Source organism: Heterodontus francisci, chromosome 1, assembly GCF_036365525.1.
Source record: "Heterodontus francisci isolate sHetFra1 chromosome 1, sHetFra1.hap1, whole genome shotgun sequence".
In the NCBI taxonomy this organism is placed as follows: Eukaryota; Metazoa; Chordata; class Chondrichthyes; order Heterodontiformes; family Heterodontidae; genus Heterodontus; species Heterodontus francisci.
In genome coordinates, this window is record NC_090371.1 from 39,190,312 (window position 1) to 39,211,969 (window position 21,658).

The 21,658-nt window shown below is 45.2% G+C and overlaps 1 protein-coding gene across 1 annotated transcript in view; it reads right to left on the reverse strand.

Moving 5' to 3' along the window:
- The window catches only part of spon2b (spondin 2b, extracellular matrix protein), a 72,222-nt gene extending 50,797 nt beyond the window's left edge, over positions 1-21,425 (reverse strand). The window contains exon 1 of the mRNA XM_068044633.1: positions 21,337-21,425. The gene's annotated coding sequence lies outside the window, so the exon portion shown is untranslated. The remainder of the gene's footprint in view (positions 1-21,336) is intronic.
- Positions 21,426-21,658: the final 233 nt, after the last annotated feature.

The window sequence follows — 21,658 nt, forward strand, 5'->3', positions numbered from 1 at the left end:
TGTTTGATATTCCAGTGACCATTCATGTTCATTGCTGCTGCAACAATGTTATTGATGCGAACTCAGCATGGGGCAAATGCCAAGTTAGGCTGCTGATCTCTGCTCATGTGAGGGTGGTCATTTTTGAATAAAATACACCACTAGAGTGAAGCATTCTAAAAAGAAATATGCATCAAAAAGTCAGCCTGGCAGTGAAGTGCTGATAGAAGGTTAAAGTAAAATCAAATGGATGCAGGGAGGTTCTGTCCTTGTCTGTAGAATAGAATCCAGAGGAGTTGCTCTATTTAAGTCAAATAAGATGGCCCACAAAAGAGATGGTAGCATCGCATGTTCTTTATTTTGTTTTATTACACCAATTCACGTTGCACCGATTGAAGTCAGTGACTGTAATCATACCCGACTCCTCTGTACGCTTTATCGTACCATGAAATAAAGAAGCTTGCCAATTAAATCAAACTGAACTTCATCTAGTGTTAACTTGATCCACCATGAAATAGATTGAAGCGATGTACATGAGAAGGATAAGAGTAACTGCATGAGATCATAACAGGATTCTATTGTGACATCCTTGGGTGACTCATAGAGTCATAGAGTTTTACAGCACAGCAACAGGCCCTTTGGCCCAACGCGCCTGCGCCAACCATGAAGCTCCTGCCCAAAACTAATCCCACTTCCCCGCACTTGGCCCGTAGCCTTGTATGTTATGGCATTTCAAGTGCTCATCTAAATATTTCTTAAATGTTGTGTGTTCCTGCCTCTACCACCCCTTCAGGCTCTATTGTAAAAGCAGATAGAGGGCAGTGGAATCAACTCCCACAAAAATAAGACACTCATACTGCTGAGAGGATTGATCAATGGCACTGTACCCCAAAAGGTATCTGTGGCAGATCAAAATTCATCATAAATTTGAGTACGAGTATTTGGAGATATTCCCTTAAATATCAATGTGTCAATCAAGCAGTTAGATCCAGACTGAAGAAGTGATACTGCAAGATGGAGTTTGTAAACTGGCGATGCAGGCATGACATTTCAGTAATTATGTTACTGAACTAGCAACCAAGATGTTGTGAGTTTAAATTTCGCTGCAGGAAGTTGTGAAATTTAATTTAATGAGCTTGGTATTTTGTGGGCTAGCAGCAGGGAAAAAATCATTGTGGATTACTGGAATTTTGGAAAATCCAACCCATGTCTTTCAGGCAGGGCAACCTGCCACTATTACTTGTGATTCCAATATCATAGTATATGGTTCACTCTAAATGCCCTCTGAATTGGCGTAATAAGCCATTCCATTCAAGACAAAGCTTATAGCCTTGCTAGCATTGCCCACATCCTCAGAGCAAATGGAAAAGAAAAGAAAGCATTAAAATATTGAACACTGCTATATGTAAAACTCTTTTTCTGTGTAATAACCCTAGGATTTGTTCCTTCATCATTCAATGCAGGATTAAGAAACCTAAAAGCAATATAATAATCAAGCAGTGAGATAATATAGCGAAGTAATCTCAAATACCAAGAAGCACGAAAACATAACATCTTAGGCTAGAAATTACTGTCAGCCATGTTATTGCTTAATGTGCTTGTACGAAATACTCTCTCCACAATTTTAACAGAGGCATTAACTTATTTAAAATAGAAGTGTTATTGCTTCAATTAAATATAGAAGGGAACTTGATACTCGTGCTTTAAGCCCTTGTACAATTACCATTGCCCAGAAACTTAATTGGACCAGCTGGATTTTATGGGCCCCCCTGAGGTGAGGTCAGAGCAGGGAGCCCATAGAATCGCAATGGGTGGTGGAGGCAGAGAGCCCGTTGCCGCCCCATCACCAAGCGATCTTGCCAGGGTCGGAATAGGCCGATGACGACCTTCCCCGCCCCGAGGCCAATTGAGACTCTTAAGTGGCCTATTATCGGCCACATAAGGGCCTCTTCCTGCTGTTGCTGGAATCTAACCAGTGATGAGGGGAGGGGGGTGCCTCCACCATATGGGGAGGGCTCATTGTTAAATGAGGCGCCCTCCCTGCGGGCTTAGGGGGTCCCTCCTCTGTGGGCAATCTGTGGCCCTACTGGGAAACAATGCAGCTCCCAGGCCCCCTCTACCCCTGGAATTTATGACCTCACCCTCAATCCTCCTCGCCACAGCCTTCCAGACTGGTCCCAGTGAACCCGTCTCCCTTATCTGAGGTCCAGCCCTAAGCCAGGGTCCAAAGCCTCTGCAATACAGGAAGTGGCTACCGCCCCCAGTGGCACTGCTGAGATTGCTGAACTGCCAGACCCATGATTGGCCAGCAGCTCTTGGAGGTGGTGGGAGGGGGGGGGGGGGCGGAGTTCTCATCTTTAAAGGGACAGGGATCCCAGCAGGGGACACTTAACCTGCAAAACACCAGAAGATCGCTCCAAACAGGCATGAAAAGGCCGAGGCGGGGAATCCCCCGCGGTTTTGGCTGGCATCAGCATCCCCGCTACCTCCACAAAATCCATCCCACTGTGGCTACAAGAGCAGGTCAGAGGCTGGGAATTCTGTGGTGAGCAACTCACTTCCTAACTCCCCAAAGCCTGTCCACCATCTACAAGGCACAAGTCAGGAGTGTGATGGAACACTCTCCACTTGCCTGGATGGGTGCAGCTCCAACAACACTCAAGAAGCTCAACAGCATCCAGGACAAAGCAGCCTTCTTGATTGACACCCCATCCACAACTTTAAACATTCACTCCCTCCACCACTGATGCACAGTGACAGCAGTGTGTACCATCTACAAGATGCACTGCAGCAACTCGCCAAGGCTCTTTCGACAGCACCTTCCAAACCTGCAACCTCTATCACCTAGAAGAACGAGGGCAGCAGACGCATGGGAATACCATCACCTGAAAGTTCCCATCCAAGCCACACACCATCCTGACATGGAACTATATCACCGTTCCTCTACTGTTGCTGGGTCAAAAACCTGGAAATACCTCGCTAACAGCACTATGGATGTACCTACCCCTGAAGGGCTGCAGCGGTTCAAGTTGGTGGCTCACCACCACCTTCTCAAGGACAATTAGGGATGGGCAATAAATTCTGGCCTTGCCAATGATGCTCACATCTCAAGAATGAATTTAAAAAAATCACTGGCACATATTTTCAGACTATATTTTTGTAGTTTCCTGATAAAACACATCAATAAAGAAAATGCTAACTGACAAATCTACCATAATCATCTTCGTTCACGACTGGAATCTTGAGCCAGGATTTTATCCAGGCGACGGGGGTCGCGACCTCCGGCAAAAGTGCCATCAAGAGCCCCACGTTGCCCCTTCTGTGGGAGGCCCACGAAATCAAGTGCCAATTAGGCACGTAACTGGACAGTAATGGGTCTTCCATGGGGTCAAGAACACCGGCGACAGATCTCCTGCCCTCTGAGAGTTGCCAGCCAATCAGAGGCTATAATGTTTTTAACTGAGCAGCACCACCACAGACGCACTGGCTGCTAATGGTGGAGTACCCAACTGAGGCTGAGGAGTCGCGCTGGACCCAGGCCAAAGGTAGGTATGGGTAGGAGGGGCCTCACGGGGTGGGGGTTGCGATGGAGGGGGTCGTATGGGGGGTGGTCAGAGGCAAGGCAGAGGGGTGCTTCTCAGCAGGCAATCCCCCCTTCCCGATGCCAGGTGCCTCGTTCAGGCTCTAAGTGCCTTTAATGAGGGACCTGCCCCCCACCCTCAACTGGAGCTGGCACCCAACCCGCATGGTTGATGGCTAATTGGGATAGCAGCGGGATGAGGCCCTTAATTGGACATTAATTGCCCACTTAAGGGTCACAATTGGTGGCGGGATGGGAAGGCCGTTCACAGGCCTTCCCACCTTGGACTTAATTTCGGTGAAGGCGGGAAGGTGGCAAGATCCCCCGCCACCATCCCACCCAATTGCATGCCCTCCTCGCCTCCAACCTACCATGAAGGAGAGCATACAATTCCCCCCTTGGTGTCAGAGATTTTACTGGTTAATAATTATAATGTTTTCTGCCTGATGACAGCTAGTATTTTTAATCCACCTATTGTACTTCAGGAAAACTTTTGCACAGAATTTTTAGTGGAAAAATACTTTTTCTTTTAAAGACAACTCTCGCCTCAATCAATTAAGAATTTTGACCACATTCCAAAGCAGCAAATACACTCAAGAAAATTTGTATCTGCTTGGCTGTCTTCCATTAGATTGTTATCTTATGTTCTTACATTATTTTTCGTCAAATTTTCTAACTGTGGCATTTTTTAATAGCTATTTTGCCAAAACTGTATAAGCATTGTCTACAGTGCCATCGCAGTAGATTATTAATGTCAGTAAAACAAAAACAAAGGGAAAATAAAACATTTGAGTGTGCGATCTGGGTAGGTTATAAGATTACACTTAATCTGTGGAAGCAACAGGCTTATAACATTTTCTCATTCAATATTTTAATTTGGCATCTTGCATATTATTAAAGCAAAAATACTGCAGATGCTGGAAACAGGAAATAAAAGTAGAAAGTGATGGAACCATTCATCATGTCAGGCAGCATCTGTGGGAAGGTCACTTTTTTTTTTACTCGTTTCATGGGATGTGGGCGTCGCTGACTAGGCCAGCATTTATTGCCCATCCCCGATTGCCCATGAGAAGGTGGTCGTCAGCTGCCTTCTTGAACCGCTGCAGTCCATGTGGGACAGGTACCCTCACAGTGCACTCACACCCGCTGACCTGGAGAGATTTTATCATGTTGGAGCGTGTGGGTTTGGCTGCGGGTGCGGGGTAACAACTGAGGGAATTGATAATGTGCCAGGAAGCCGGCTTCAACCCATCGACTTCTGCAGTTAAATTGAGCATGGTACGCTGCGTGCGAACAACCCACTTGGGAGAGGCGAGTTGCCAATTAACATGTTATTCGTTCAATTAGAGCGATATCTCAACCCACTTTTGAGTTTAACGTCGGATCCGCAGGATTCCCGGGCTTCCTGAAACTCACCAGTGAAAGCAAGGCAAGTACACAGAAGCAATTGAGGGGGTCAGTCAATCTCCTGGAAATGTGGGCACTACATACTCAGTACTCATAGCTGCTGCCTTACCTGCTAGTGCACCCCAGATCAACCAGGGATTATTTGTCAACCACAAGAGCTGATACTCCATCAATGTGCAACTACAGAAAGGTCTGCATGCAGATGTGCACAAGATTCCCAGGAAGCTGAAAATAATGATTTGGTCCTGCAGCAGTCCAAGCTCCCTGACTTCTTCGAACTTGCAAGCACGCTTAAGGGGTGGTTTCTCGGCTACAAAGGGTAACCATTTCAAACTCGGCTCAGGACACCCTTCAGAATCCCTACTAATAAAGCCCAACAGTACGACAATGATTGCCATATCACCACCAGATAGATATGTGTTCAAACAAGCTATCGGCATGCTGAACATGTGCTTCATGTGCCTAGCCCTTAAGTATGAACCAGCCAGGATCTCCAGAATTGTCATGGTGTGCTGCTGTCTGGACAACTTAGTGCAGCAGCGAGGCTTAGAACAAGAGGAACAAGACAAAGAGTACAAATTCACCTCGCATGATTTGAAAGGGAAGGAGGAGGAAGGTGGTACAGGCATTGCACCCCCAGTTGCTCATGTTGCTGCCTGAGCTGCGATGGATGCCCTTATGATAATAACTGCGGCAAGATATAGATGCATTCAGGCTTGGGCTGAAAATTGGCAAGTAACATCCACGACACACATGTGCAAGGCAGTGACCATCTCCAACATGAGAGAATCTAACCATCTTCAATGATATTACCATCACAAAATCCTCCACCATCAACATCATGGGGGTTATCATTGACCAGAAACTTAACTGAAATAGGTATATAAGGCTGAATTTTACGAGTGCACCATAGTTTGTGGCAGCGCACTCTGATGGTGGCGTGCATCTCACACGGATGCGCCGTCCCTGAGCCCCTGCGATATTATGCACGAGGGCTGATTTAAATAGAGGGGGCAGAGTGGCCACCCCCGATGATGTAGAGGGGGAAGCCACTGTGTCCCCGGCAACGGCGTCCAGCACCACTGCGCAGACGCAGGCGCCGACGCCATTTTTAAAGGGCTTTAAGCTCTTACAATTAATTTTAATTTTTAAAGGTACATTAACTGGAATTTTTCATTAACAAGTAATAAAGATGTGGAGGCCGTTCCCCAACCCCCCCAATAGTCATTTCATTGCCCGATATGACCAACACTTGCCTTTTTCCCTACCCAAACTTCCGCCCCACCCCCCCACCAACCTTCTAACCTTTGCTCTTCAACCCCTTCCCACCATCCCCACATCCAATAAAAATTGATTTTCCTCCTCCCCCACCCCTCCCGCCCTGAAAAATTTATTCCTCCCCCCTCCCCACAAGGTTCTTGCCTCGGAACTCCATATGGAGTTTCAAAGGCGTGAGAAGCACGAACGGCAGCCGTAAAATCGGCTTGGGATGGCCGCCGCCTGCAGGTAAGTTTATTTAAATATCATTAATGTTAAATCAAATATGCAGATGAGGGGCATACCACCAGGCGGCGGGGGGAGGGGGGGGCCGCACCGAGGTCCCCCCGCCGCCGTTAATATGCAGCGTGCCCTTCTTGACATCAGGGGTCGAGGCAGGCCTCTCCCTGCAGAATTTTATTGGCCTCCCCTGTCGCGACCCGCAACATCAAGAGAATGAGAATGAGAACAAGATGCACTGCAGAAACTCACCACGCCTCCTTCGACAGCACCTTCCAAACCCACGACCTCTACCACCTAGAAGGACTAGGACAGCATGCCCATGGGAACATCACCATATTCACAGTATTCCAGGGGCTGGATTTTGTATTCCCGTCGCTAGGAGCAGCACCGGGCACAGAACATCGCAGCCGTCCACCACGGGATCCGCACCGACGTGATTACATGGCAGGCGGCCATTTTATGTATTCACGGCAGCCACCCCTTCCCCCACCCAATAACGTGGTCGGAGCAGCCTCAGCGATGCCGTTCATGGCGTCACCCGTTGAAAGCAAAGGTGCTGCCGCCATTTTTAAAAGGCTGCCAGCCCTTCAAATAGTATACCATAAAGCAGAGTTCACCCTTCCCATTCCCTAGACATCAGAGTGCAGAGTTCAATCCTCACCACCCCCCCCCCCCCCCCCACCATCAGAACGTAGAGTTCGCACCTTCTGTATCTCGATGGTGCCTGGATGGGAAAGTAAAGGCACATGAGTGCTGCATGTTACGCTGAGGATCGGAAACTGAAGGTAAGATTGTTGCGGTTTGGATTTTAATTCATGCAAATATGTAAGTTAAATATGCTAACTTGGGTCCCGTCGCAAAGTGGTGGAGGGATTGCCACTAAGCTTCCCCACCGCCGGGAAGATCGGGCCTGGCAATCCCAGCATTGGGTTCCGTAGTGGCCACTGCCGCTCTGATTTTCCGCCCCCATCCCCCTACCCACAGAACCCGAAATCAGGCTGGGAACAAAATCCAGCCCCAGGTGTGGTCCAAACAGGACTTTCTATAGCTGAAGCATGACTTCCTTTTGATTTCATGGGATGTGGGCATCACTGTGGGCCTGGAATCATGTATATGCCAGACCAGATAACGACAGCAGATTTCCTTCCCTAAAGAACAATAGCGAATCAGATGGGTTTTTATGATAATTGATGATAGCTTCATGGTACTATTACTGAAACTATCAATTCCAAATTTTTATTAATTGACTAAATTTAAATTCCACCAGCTGCTGTGGTGGGATTTAAACCCATCTACCCTGGGCCTCTGGATTACTAGCCCAGTGATGTTACCATCTCCCTTTCTATCCCCTTGTATACTAGTTCTTGAGATATAAAGAACAGCTTTCCATTGGTCTTCTTCGTTTTTTTCTGTACCTGTTCATGACATTTTAATGATCAATATATTTGGATTCCCATATCTCTTTGGATCTCTACTGCTTGCATCTTTTTACAATTTAGAAAGTACCCTGTTCTAACCTTTTTAGGTCCAAAGTGGATGACCTTACATTTGCCCACATTGAAATTCACTTGGCACAGTTTTACCCATTCACTGAACTTATCAACATCTCTTTGCAATGTTATGTTTCTATCCACACTGCTTACAATACTGCCTATCTTTGTGTCATTGGAAAATTTGAATGTGTGACTTTCTATCCCATCATCGAAGTCAAGTGAAGGTGAATTTGCAGCTGTAGAGTCATAGAGTGATACAGCACTGAAACAGGCCCTTCAGCCCACCGAGTCTGTGCCGACCAACAACCACCCATTTATACTAATCCTACATTAATCCCATATTTCCTACCACATACCCACAATTCTCCCACCACCTACCTACACGAGGGGCAATTTACAATGGCCAATTTACCTATCAACCTGTAAGTCTTTGGCTGTGGGAGGAAACCAGAGCACCCAGTATAAACCCACACAGTCACAGGGAGAACTTGCAAACTCCGCGCAGGTAGTACCCAGAACCGAACCCGGGTCGCTGGAGCTGTGAGACTGCGGTGCTAACCGCAGCCTCACTGCACCACCTCTAGTATCCCATAGCAGTGGCATTAAAGCAGGACGCAGCTTTGAGCTTCTTGATGCCATTCTGAGACTTCTTTGCTGACTGGCTCAAACCTTTAACTCCTCCAAATTGCCTGATTGGAGTGTTCCTTTAAACATTGGAGCTGTGATCACGTCATGCGGGTCCATTGGGCCCACTGCCACTGATTGGATGGCAAACCTGGAATTATGCTGCTATGTTCCTAACTAAAATGATAATGATGTGGCTGAGTTAAAATGCCAGTGACAGACGTATTGCACTTTCTTCCTGCATGCCATCGGAACTCCCCACCACCACCCCAAATGCCACACCCCAACTCCCAGCTTATTTCCCAATTAATATAGGGTGTTGCCTAACCTGCTGTGTGCCTCCAGCATTTTCTGTTTTTTATCACATATTATTAAGTTGGTAATCTAACAAGAGTGGTCATTTTGCCAGTTACAATAAATTGCTTCCCTCATTGAAGGTGCTCGGAGTGTGTGCAAGTTACCATTCTCAACTTGCTGAGAAACAGAAGAAGCTTAGAATTCCTCCTTGACTTATTGGAACTGTAGAATCAGGGGGGAAACGTCTGACTAAAGAGCTTTCCTGATCGTAACATAACTACAAAATTAAACCTCAAAATATTGGAATATGCCAATAAAATTCATATTAATATTTGAAACATGCCAGTGACATGGAAAGTGAACACATTAGTTTGGATGAGACCCAGATTTTTCTTCTGCTTTAACACATTTTTTTTTCTGTGAGCTTCTTCATATCAATTATATTGAACAGCTGTGATTTGTTTTCCATGATGATACTGATATAATGGAGACAGGGTATTGGGATACATCTGAAATTGCCCTATCAACTCTAGAATTTGGTCTCAAAACGCATTGTTAGAATGAAAATCTGCTCTAACACATAATTTGCGGTGAGTCGCAAGTACAATTAGTTTGAAAGATCTTAAGAAACTTCTAAGAGTTTCCGTAGATTGTTAGTTTGGACAAATTGGAGATTTTCACAGGAATGTCGTTTTGTGTTATATTGATATTGGAATTAATAATTTCACGATCTGAATGTGAAACAAAGAGGGGGATTAGTCATTTTTTCATGTAGATCAATGGAAGAGAAACCTGATTCTGAAAACAGAAAGGGGTTGGATGAATTATGGTGCAGCACCTCACAACTTGTGGAAAATGTATTGAGACATTTTTTTCTGTAGCTACTGGAAATTTCCAAAGGTCACAGTAGAAATATTTTGCAATTGTAAAACATTGGCAAGGGATAGATGGGAAACAAAACAAGCCACAATTAAGAATGAGTAAAAAGTTCTACCACAGAGGCTCCAGATTAAAATTTCAGTATTATATGTTAATCCATATTAATATATCTTTTATGTTGTGGGGAGGTGGTGTTTTGAATGGAGGCGGTGGCTTAGAATGGCAGAAGGGTTGGGGAGGCAGTGGCACAATGGTAAGGGGAAGTGATGGCATAATGGTAATATCACCAGACTAGTAATCCAGATGTCTAGGATAATACTTTAGGGACGTGAGTGCGAACCCCACCATGGCAGTTAGTGAAATTTGAATTCAATTAATAAATCTGAAATTAAAAGTTTGTCTAATGGTAACCATAAAACCATTGTCAATTGCTGTAAAAAAACAATCTGGTTCACTAATGCCCTTTAGGGAAGGAAATCTGCTGTCCTTACCTAGTCTGGTCTACATGTGACTCCAGACCCAAAGCAATGTGGTTGACTCTGAAATGGCCTAGCAAGCCACTCAGTTCAACGGTAATTCGGGATGGGCAATAAATGCAGGCCTGGTCAGTGACACCCACATCCCACAAATGAATAAAAAAAGTAAGTCAACAATAGAATATGGCTGATTGGTGAAAGAAAACTATTTTAGAACATAACTGTACAACAGTAGTTTCAATGATCATATATCACTGTTATGACCATGTGAGAAAGGGGTCTCGGGTTCCCTCTCAGCCTTCACCTGGACTTACTGTAAGAGGGTTTAATTTTAAACACACTGTGTTTTTTTTTAGCTTCCCTTTAGTGAATCCTTGTTCACTAACTTCCACTTAAAAGGCAAAGAAACTAGCCAAACAGGTTTTCTCATGTTTAAAGAAAAAAGGTTGAACCTTATTAAATTTAGACTCTAATTTGATTAACGCCTATGGATATGCAATGTGCCCACATTAGCATGCATACACGATACTTCTTTCTTTCTTTTGGGCCTCCTTATCTCGAGAGACAATGGATACGTGCCTGGAGGTGGTCAGTGGTTTGTGAAGCAGCGCCTGGAGTGGCTATAAAGGCCAATTCTAGAGTGACAGGCTCTTCCACAGGTGCTGCAGAAAAATGTGTTTGTCGGGGCTGTTGCACAGTTGGCTCTCCCCTTGCGCCTCTGTCTTTTTTCCTGCCAACTACTAAGTCTCTTCGACTCGCCACATTTTAGCCCTGTCTTTATGGCTGCCCGCCAGCTCTGGCGAACGCTGGCAACTGACTCCCACGACTTGTGATCAATGTCACACGATTTCATGTCGCGTTTGCAGACGTCTTTAAAGCGGAGACGTGGACGGCCGGTGGGTCTGATACCAGTGGCGAGCTCGCTGTACAATGTGTCTTTGGGGATCCTGCCATCTTCCATGCGGCTCACATGGCCAAGCCATCTCAAGCGCCGCTGACTCAGTAGTGTGTACAAGCTGGGGATGTTGGCCGCCTCGAGGACTTCTGTGTTGGAGATACGGTCCTGCCACCTGATGCCAAGTATTCTCCGGAGGCAGCGAAGATGGAATGAATTGAGACGTCGCTCTTGGCTGGCATACGTTGTCCAGGCCTCGCTGCTATAGAGCAAGGTACTGAGGACACAGGCCTGATACACTCGGACTTTTGTGTTCCGTGTCAGTGCGCCATTTTCCCACACTCTCTTGGCCAGTTTGGACATAGCAGTGGAAGCCTTACCCATGCGCTTGTTGATTTCTGCATCTAGAGACAGGTTACTGGTGATAGTTGAGCCTAGGTAGGTGAACTTTTGAACCACTTCCAGAGCGTGGTCACCAATATTGATGGATGGAGCATTTCTGACGTCCTGCCCCATGATGTTCGTTTTCTTGAGGCTGATGGTTAGACCAAATTCATTGCAGGCAGCCGCAAACCTGTCGATGAGACTCTGCAGGCACTCTTCATTGTGAGATGTTAAAGCAGCATCGTCAGCAAAGAGGAGTTCCCTGATGAGGACTTTCCGTACTTTGGACTTCGCTCTTAGACGGGCAAGGTTGAACAACCTGCCCCCTGATCTTGTGTGGAGGAAAATTCCTTCTTCAGAGGACTTGAACGCATGTGAAAGCAGCAGGGAGAAGAAAATCCCAAAAAGTGTGGGTGCGAGAACACAGCCCTGTTTCACGCCACTCAGGATAGGAAAGGGCTCTGATGAGGAGCCACCATGTTGAATTGTGCCTTTCATATTGTCATGGAATGAGGTGATGGTACACACATGTAGATAGAGACAAAAAAAGTTTGAGGCAATATCTGAAGAAGATTTTGGTTACTGTTCTTCGAGCTCGCCATAAAGTCCTTGATTGTAGGTAGGTCTTGCTTTTCATTGGGGGCCAGTGTTCTTCCTAAACCTTGTTCGATATAGGAGACTTTTCTCTCATGTGTCCTCAGTGGATCCAGAGGCTTGTGAGAAAGAGATGGGAGCAGACAGGAGAGGTCTTCTCACTCCAGGAGCAAACAGTCGTTCTGAGTTCAAAAACTCTGTGGCTAGTTCAAAAAACCCTGGACCAGCCAGTTAGTTGTGCGACCAGTTGGTTTAACCAATCCTGGCTTTTGTGGATTGTTTCACTTTAGCAGTCTCTGGAATGCTCTTCCTTACACCTTCTGGTGGTTAAAATCCATTGTGGGTTGAATGTGTCAGGGAATGGTCCTTTTGTCTCTGTCTGTTAGTATGCAAATGTTTTTCAGCTAAGTGTCTGGCAGCCCTTGTAACAGACCTTCTCTTCTTCCCAGCAAGTTTAAAATTACTGTTAATAAAATAATAAAATTGTGACAAAATTAATATGCCTCATTCTTGGCAGATGGATCCTACATGACAATCACAGTGTACCTGATAGAAAGTTATTTGCCTGAACGCACAGAGTAGAAAATAAAAGCTGATGCCATGGTTAACCTTTCATTCCATGTGATCTTGCGAACAACATGCAAGTGGCAGGAAGCTCATAATTAATGCCTCCACAAATTGCTCTTGATTAAGATTTATAAATAGACATAGAGTACAAAAGCAAGGAAGTTATGCTAAATCTTTATAAATCATTGGTTAGGCCTCAACTGGAGTACTATGTCCAATTCTGGGCACCACACTTTAGGAAGGAAGTCTAAACCTTTGAGAGAGTGCAGAAGAGTTTTATTAGAATGGTACCAGGGATGAGGGACTTCAATAATGTGGAGAGACTGGAGAAGCTGGGATTGTTCTCAGAGCAGAGAAGGTTAAGAAGATTTAACAGAGGTATTCAAAATTATGAGGTGTTTTGCTGGAGTAAATAAGGAGAAACTGATCCACTGGCAGAAGGGTTGGTAGCCAGAGGACAGAGATTTAATGTATTTGACAAAAGAACCAGTGGGAGATGAGGAAACATTTTTACACAGTGAATTGTGACCATCTGGAATGTACTACCTGATAGGGTGGTGGAAAGAGATTCAAATAGTAACTTTCAAAAGAGAATTGGATAAATACTTGAAAAGAAAATATTGCAGGGCTATGGAGAGCAAGCAGGGGTGAGACTAATTAGTAACTCTTTCAAGAGCCTGCACAGATGCAGTGGGCCACATGGCCTCCTTCCATGCTGTACAATTCTATGACTCATATTAAATGGGATTTATGTTTAACAAAGTAGTTCATTTTCCAACACAGTCTGATTGAACTGAAAAGCACCCAGGCAGTAATCAGAGATCAGTGAATTTCAGAGAGATTGACCTCCTAAAGCTAACCCCCAATTTTAAGCTCATCTAATAGGCATGGAGTGGGCAAGTTCTTAAAATTGAGTTGGAGTATTTACTGCTGTATTCCCAATATGGTCTTGCCTGCCACCATTTTAATTTCCCAGAGGTAGGCATGGACCTCATGAATATATTAATGCTAGAGGTCCTATGACTTAAATAGGACCGCGGTGCGATTTTAACTGCAGACCGCAGACTACCGTATTGGACTTAGTAAACTAGTAAACTCTGGTGGCAGCAGGAGCAGGGCCGGAAAAGGCCCAAGAAGGTAAATATATTTAATTTTTTGTTGGGGGTTGTTTCTTTGTGATCCAGGAGTGGGGTCCTCTCCTGTCCTGCATCCACGATATCTCCCTCTTCCCTGATCGCAATGCCCTCCTGAACCCCCCACCCCACCCCAGACCTTAGTTCCCCTGACCATTTTGTCAGTCAACGGGGATGACCTCTTTGTATCCAACACTCTGTTCCCAACCAAATGATTACCTATAAATTTGTCTTAATGCTTCTTGTTGCTCCAGTTATGTGTCCTAGATTGATGTTTGATGAGGTCATGCTTTATATAACAGTGAAAATGATTAATGAAAAATACATTTGGAGGATTAGGTTAAGCATCTGGTTTGAGCTCACACCAGAATATCACTGGCAACAATTGTCAAGCAGTCTTGCCAAGCTATTTTCCCATGTCTTTTACTTTGCTACACTAAATGTTGGTCACACAGTATACAGGGTATTCTTGGCAGTGTTTAATGGTTAGTTAGCAATATGGACAATCAATTGATATATGTAACACACAGGCTACAGTGTTTGCCAACACAGAAAAACATTGAAGTTTTGAGATGACATCACAATAGTGAAACATTCCTACTTTATCAACACTGTTCATTACTGAGGTATATTCCTGCCTTGGAGTACAGTCTTTTGTTCTTCATTCCATATTCAAACTTAATCATTACTTACCTTTAAGTTGTTCTTTTTTTGGTATTCTCCATCAAGGATGTAGAGGTAAAGAGTGATAGACGCAAAACTCCAATGATTGAATCACTTAATTTGGCAAACAATTGCATTTGGCCAGGTCATTCTACAAGCAAAGTATTTTATTAAGGCTGCGCATAACCATATAGATCTCAGTGTGAAATTAGTATCTGTCTTGTTGCACACCATGCTCAGCAGTGAAACAGTCCTAATCAAAGTCATAAATGACATCCTCTATGATGATAACCATCGTGCACAATCCCTCCTCATCCTTCTAGTCCTAACTGCAGCCTTTGACATGGTTGACCACACCATCCTCCTCCAATACTTCTCCTCTGTTGTCCAGCTGAGTATTTTTTATTCACTCATGGGATGTGGACATCACTGGCTAGGCCAGCATTTACTTCCCATCCCTAATTGCCCTTGAGAGGGTGGTGGTGAGCTTCCTTCTTGAACCACTGCAGTCCTTGGAATGTAGGTACACCCACAGTGCTGTTAGGAAGGGAGTTCCAGGATTTTGACCCAGCGACAGTGAAGGAATGGCATTATACTTCTAAGTCATGATGGTGTGTGGCTTGGAGGGGAACTTGCAGGTGGTAGTGTTCCAGTGCATCTGCTGCCCTTGTCCCTCTAGATGGTAGAGGTCGTGGGTTTGCTGTCTTAGGACCCTTGGTGAGTTGCTGCAGTGCATCTTGTCGATGGGTACACATTACTGCCACTGTGCATCAGTGGTGAAGGGAATGAATGTTGAAGGTGGTAAATGGAGTATCAATCAAGCGGGCTGCTTTGTCCTGGAAGGTGTCGAGCTTCTTGAGTGGGACTGGTTCTACTCTTGCCTATCCAGTTTTAAGCAGAGAATCTCCTGCAATGGTTTCTTATTCTGCTCTTGTACTGTTACCTCTGGAGAACCCTGAGAAGCCACTCTTGTTCCCTCCTATTTCTCATCTACATGCTGCTCCTAGGCAACATCATTCAAAAACACATCAAGTTCCACATGTGTGCTGCGACAACCAACCCTACATCAAAATCACCTCTCTCAACCTCTCCACTGCCTCCAATTTATGATGTTGCTTATCCGACACCCAATCCTGGATCAGCAACAATTTCCTCCAATTAAATTTTGGGAAGCCCAAATCTATTGTCTTTGGCCTCTGTCACTAACTCAGATGCCTAGCTACTAATTGCATCTCCCTTTCCGGACATTGTCTCCAGCTGAACCAGACTGTTCGGACCTTCAGAGTCTTATTTGACCCTGAATTGAGCTTCTGAGCCGATATCCTCTGCATCATCGAGACCGTCGACTTCCATCTATGTAATATCACCCATCACTGCCTCAACCCATCTGCTACTGAAACCCTCAGCCATGCATTTGTCGCCTCCAAACCTGACTATTCCAATGCTCTCCTGGTTGGTCTCCTAAATTCTACCCTGCATCACTGCCCATAACTTGTGTCAAGTTCCATTACCTTTGTGCATGCTGACCTGTATTAGCTCCCAATGCCTCAATTTTAAAATTCTCATCCTGGTTTTCATGTTGCTCAATGGCTTCACCTCTCCCTATCTCTTTTACCTCCATCAGTCCTACAACCCTGCAAAAATTTTGTGTTCTTCTAATTGTAGCCTCTTGTGCCTCCTCTAAATCTATTGCTCTACCATTGGCAGCCTTGCGTTCAGCTGCCTAGGCCCTAAGTTCTGGAATTCCCTCTCTAAAACTCTCCGCCTCTCCCTTTTGTTTTCAACACACTGCTTAAAGCCTACTCTTTGACCAATCTTTGTCCAACCTGTCCTAATGTCTCTTTCTTTGGCTCGTTGTCAGGCTTTGTCTGTATATGTTGCCGTGAAGCTCCTTGCGATGTTTTACCTTGTTAAAAGTGCTATCAATGCAAGTGAGTTCTAAGCACAAGTCCACTCCTAACTGGTTAATTTTTAATATTCTAAAAGTCTCACCCACTTGATATTCTAAAAACATCCAGACTAAATCTGAAGAGCACCCTGGAGCTTCTAGGCACTTTCAAAATATGCCTTTGTACCAGGTTGCTGTTTTCAAGCTCACAAGATAGATATAAATGAGAAACGCCATTCAGCCCACTTCATTAATCCAGAAAGAATTTACAATCCCTCTTATCATAGCTAATTATATCTTTATTAATTCCAGGGTTTTTGTCTACACTCCTCTATGCGGAAGTCCATTTCAAGTGTTAACCACTCTTTGGACTAGAAGTCAGTATGGGCTCAGTTTTGGGCCCAGACTCAGTGATGCATGAACAGAGCACTCTCAAACTGAGAGATCTGAGCACCAATGGAAATTGGTCCTGGGGCCTCATCAGCATATTTGAGGGTGAGCTGGTTGTGCAGCTCGCCTAAGCAAAATGATCAACGTCGGGCCACCTGCCTTGCTGCTAGTTGGCCTCAGTTAAGTTGCAGGAGGGATGATTGGAGTGGAATGTAGGGCAGGGGTAATTGAGGTTCCTCAGGAGTCCAGGGAGCAATGTTGCTCCCCTTGGCTCCACATGTTGGGATTTTTAACAAAGAATTTTTATAAACTTTGGATGTTGGTGGTTGCAGGGGCCGCTGAAGAACCCTGAACAGGGTTCAGATCCTTCAACGGGATTTAAGTCCCTAATATCCATATTTAATGGCTAACACAGGGCTACTTTTATGCAGCCAGTGGGGGTCCTGACACCAGTGTCAAGAAACACTATATGCCAAATGAGAAATATTAATTTCATCAGTTGAAAACTTACATTAGACTTTTAATGGAGAAAAATCTTGCAATTAACTTTTTAAAAACTGGCAGCCAAGATGGCCACCGCAATTTGCATCTGAAACATCTTTGCACATTCAAAGGCCCAACTGCAGACAGAAGTCTGAGAAGCCCTGGACCCAGAACAATGGCTTGCTCTAAGTAATTGAATTACCTAGGATTGCTTCATTACCATGGCAGTCAAGGCCATCCTGACACATTGACTTTGAAAGAGCAAGCCCCTCCAAGTGTAAATATTGGCATCCTGGAACCTGTGGACCAAATCCTAAACCTTGTATCTCATTAAAAACAAAAGGGATTGAGAGAACCATGTGACCATCTGTCCATCTCTGAAAAACAGGAGTTTTGTTACTCTCACAAAAGACAAGGAGTAACTGAGACTGCAGCAGCAGAGAAAGTTGTATGCTTCCCTCTCTTTCTCTCTCTCCAGAAAACATCAAGTTTGAAAACCATCTGTGGACCCTCCAAGCTTACAGAATGCTACAGCCAGAGACCAGGGGAAGAGAGCCAACTACAATTCTGCCTTCAAGAAAAGCCTGAGCAAAGCAGGCCAGCCAAAGTGCACTTTGACCAGCGAGGTCTTCAAGAATACAGCTTCAGACGAGATCATCCAGATCATCCACTTCACAGACTATGTATTTAAGTTCCATTGATTCTGGACTTTAATCCAACCACCAAATCTATTTTTCCCTCTGTAACTTATTTGTGTGTGTGATTTTTGTATGAATGTGTGCGTGAATGTGTCATGTATTTTTTAGCATTTTTAAATCGGGGTTAAAGTGTTAAGTATAATAAACTCTTTCTTGTTTAAACTCAAGAAAAAGTATCCAATTGGTTCTTTCACGATCACAGTAAAGGTAAAAAGGTAAAACACTCACGGAGGTGGTAAGTGCAATTTTTGTTTAAAAGGAATAAACCCTGTTGTGGTCAAACAAGAGGAAGGGCAAGAGGGGAGCCTGAGACCGCCCCCCTTCCTCACCTGGCCATAACACCGGGCTAAAAAGGCAAGGGAGATCCTGCCTCAGCCATTTGGGGGAGCCCTGGCTGCATTTTATGGCACTTGGGCAATTAACTACCCGGCACTGGGGTCACTGTCGCTTTGAGGACAGGGATCCCGCCTCCAAGTGCTACCGGCCAATCAGAGGGCTGGCAGATCAGGGAGTGGTGGCCACTGCTGGAATTGCAGCAGGCCCCAGACTAGGAACAGCCATAGAGTGTCGTAGTGCAGGTAAGTGGGGTGGTCTTGCCAGGGCCAGTCAGGCAGGCCACGGTGGGGATGGGGAGTGAATGGTTATTGAGGGCAGGGGAGGTGGGTGGTGGCACAAGGGCTGCGGCCTTTGCTGCCAGGGGCTGTCCATGGGCCACAGAAGGGCACCCCATTTATATTCCATATATTCCATTAGGGGAAGGAAATTTTATCAAGGTTCATTTTCTAAGCTGGAAGGAGTAGTATGCAATGGGGTAGTAAAGTATTATGTGGGCTTGTGCTGGCTATCTACTTCACTGCTCAATGTCAGATCTCAGCCTTTCCTCAGGGATTGTCAAACAGAGACTAAGTGCTTCCCCACATTGGTAAAAGGAAGTTGGTGAGAGGCTCATCCCTGACTGCTCTCAGACATCTTTAATAAACAGTGAAGGTCTGGGAAAGGTTGTTGGGCATCCTTTACAGTCATGGTATAGAAGGCCAGGCAATTTGAGAAGAATATCAGAAAAAATCAGTATTAATTTTGTGTGCTTTTAAACATGATGAGAAAGCTGATCTGTGTTTATGGCAGTAGTTATTTCTAATTTCTAAAGAATTTTATTTGACATACAGACACAAGTTTTTTTTAACCAGAAAGTATAGTTTTCATACAACCTTTCTAGTAGGCACACCTCAAGGAATAAAGGGAGATTAAGTCCTTTATCAATGGAGAGGAGAAGGTTTTTTTTCCTACACCATCTTGTACAAGTATTGTATCTGGGTCTCCTAACAATCTATGCAGAATCTGTATTTTTATATGTTTTTCTTCCTTGGGCTTACGAATTCTCCAAGATCGTTGCTGGGTGGAACAGGCTTCTGTGAACAGTTTTCTCAATGCAGCAAAGCAACTGTCCTTGTTATTGGCTGCTTATTTGAAATTTGAATTTATACCATCAAACATGACATTGGGGGATTTTCAACGTTCATGAGCACATGGGTTTGGGTCCAGGTGGGAGGTACAATCCTGAAAAATGCAAGTGTGTCAGGACACTGGCTCATGCGAGGGTAAATGCGAGCAACACCCTCGGAAGAGGCGGCTTGTCAATTTCAATTTATTAATTGCTCAATTGCAGCGATATTAATATAGGGTTTGGAGTTTAACTTTGGTGTCATGAATTTCCCAGGCTTCCTGGATCTTGCTAGTGAAAGCAAGATCAGAACAAAGCGGCAGTTAAGGGGCTGAAACAATGACAAGGAAATATGTTGATAAGTACTCAGCACTCACTTTATTGTCTGCTTGTGTGAAAGAACTTCTGCTGAGAGGTTGCTTTCACAAACTTTGGAGGTTTGGAGGTTTGGAGGTCTGATCTGTATTTTGAGCTCTAATCTATCATCAGCATGGGTGCCATTTATGCTATGTTACTTTGGACCTCTGATGAGGACCAAAGTGACTACCAGCAGCAGCAGGACCTGCACCAGAAATAGCTTTTTGCTCACAGACACGCAGCTCCACAGGAGAGAGGGGATCAGCAAAGAAGTGCAACGCGCAGGAGGCCATACCTGACACATAGGGTTCAAAGACAAAGGATAAGCTTGCTCAACATGTTGGAACACCAATATCTCAGCGTGTCACGTCAGGTGGTAGCAGATATTTGCAGTCTTCTGGAACATGACCTGCTGCCACCTGGACCCTGGTGACTGTGCTTTACCAATGGCTGCCAAAGTCACCACAGCCCTCAACTTCTTAGTCTCTGATTCCTTCCGGGGGACCTGGCAGAGACATTTTCAAGATCTTCTGTTCGACAGCACACAAATGCAGATGGCTTGTTTGCCAGGGCCAGAAATTGTGCCAACTTTGCCACTGATGATGCCAGTCAGTGACAGCGAGTGTTTGGGTTTGCGGCTCTGCCTGGCTTCCCACAGGTGCCGGGCATCACTGGCTGCACGCATGTGACAATTAAGACACTCACAGATCATCAGAATATTCACCAACTGCAAGGGCTTCCACTCTATCAATGTGCAGCAAGTGTGCCACCATAAAAATGATATTTATGTAGGTGTATGCAAAATTCCTGGGGAGCTGCCGTGATGCTTTCCTCCTGTGGCAGTCCACACTGTCTTTGCACCTGGAAGCAGTGCAATCAGCTGACTGCTCAGAGTCGAGGGATACTGTCTTGAAGTGTGGCTGATGACACCTCTCAGAAACCTGAGGAATGACGATCAGGAGAAAGAGAAATACAATGAATGCCTTATGACTACCAGATGTGTCATTGAGCAAGCCATCAGCATGCTGAAGGTGTACTTCAGGTGCCTAGACAGATCAGGAACACAACCGTCAGGATGTCCAGAATGGTCATGGTGTGCTGCACTCTGCACAACATTGCAGAGCAGAGATGTTTGGCCCTGCAGGAGGAACAAGACACAGAGCACAGAGCCTCTTCAGACGATACCGAGGAAGAGGAAGAAGAGAAGGAGGGGGAGGAGGAGGCATATGGTGATGTGGGCAATGCAATGGTGAACATTGCTGCCTGGGATGCCCTGATTATTATGAGGTTCACTTAGGTTCCACCAGTGGAACCATGTAACAATCAAATGCAAAAACCACTTTTTCACCTCCCCACCACCCAATGCCACTAACCAACAACCAAGTCTTCATTTCACAGTTCCCCATTGCTCAAAGTCAATTCCTATTCATCATCACACAACTGAAATGGCCACTTACAAAGAATCTGTGGCCCATGGAGGGCCCCTGCCAGCAGACAAAATACTTCCCTGTATCCCCCTGCCCTCTGTACTCAACGGAACCCTCACCCCCATCCTCCCCTCATCATCGGGGCCTTCCAGACTGGCCCCGGTGACCCCACCTCACGTACCTTAGATCCAGGCTCCAGCACTGTGACTGGGTCCAAGGCCTCTTGCAGTACCTGCAGTGGCTATCGCTCCTGCTAATACTGCTGAGCTGCTAACCCTGTGAACACAAGAACACAAGAAATAGGAGCGGGAGTAGACCATATGGCCCCTCGAGACTGCTGCACCATTCAATATGATCATGGCTTCAACTCCACTTTCCCGCCCGCTCGCCATATCTCTTGATTCCCTGAGACCAAAAATTTGTCTATCTCAGCCTTAAATGTATTCAATGATGGAGCATCCACAACCGTCTGGGATAGAGAATTTCAAAAATTCACAACCCTT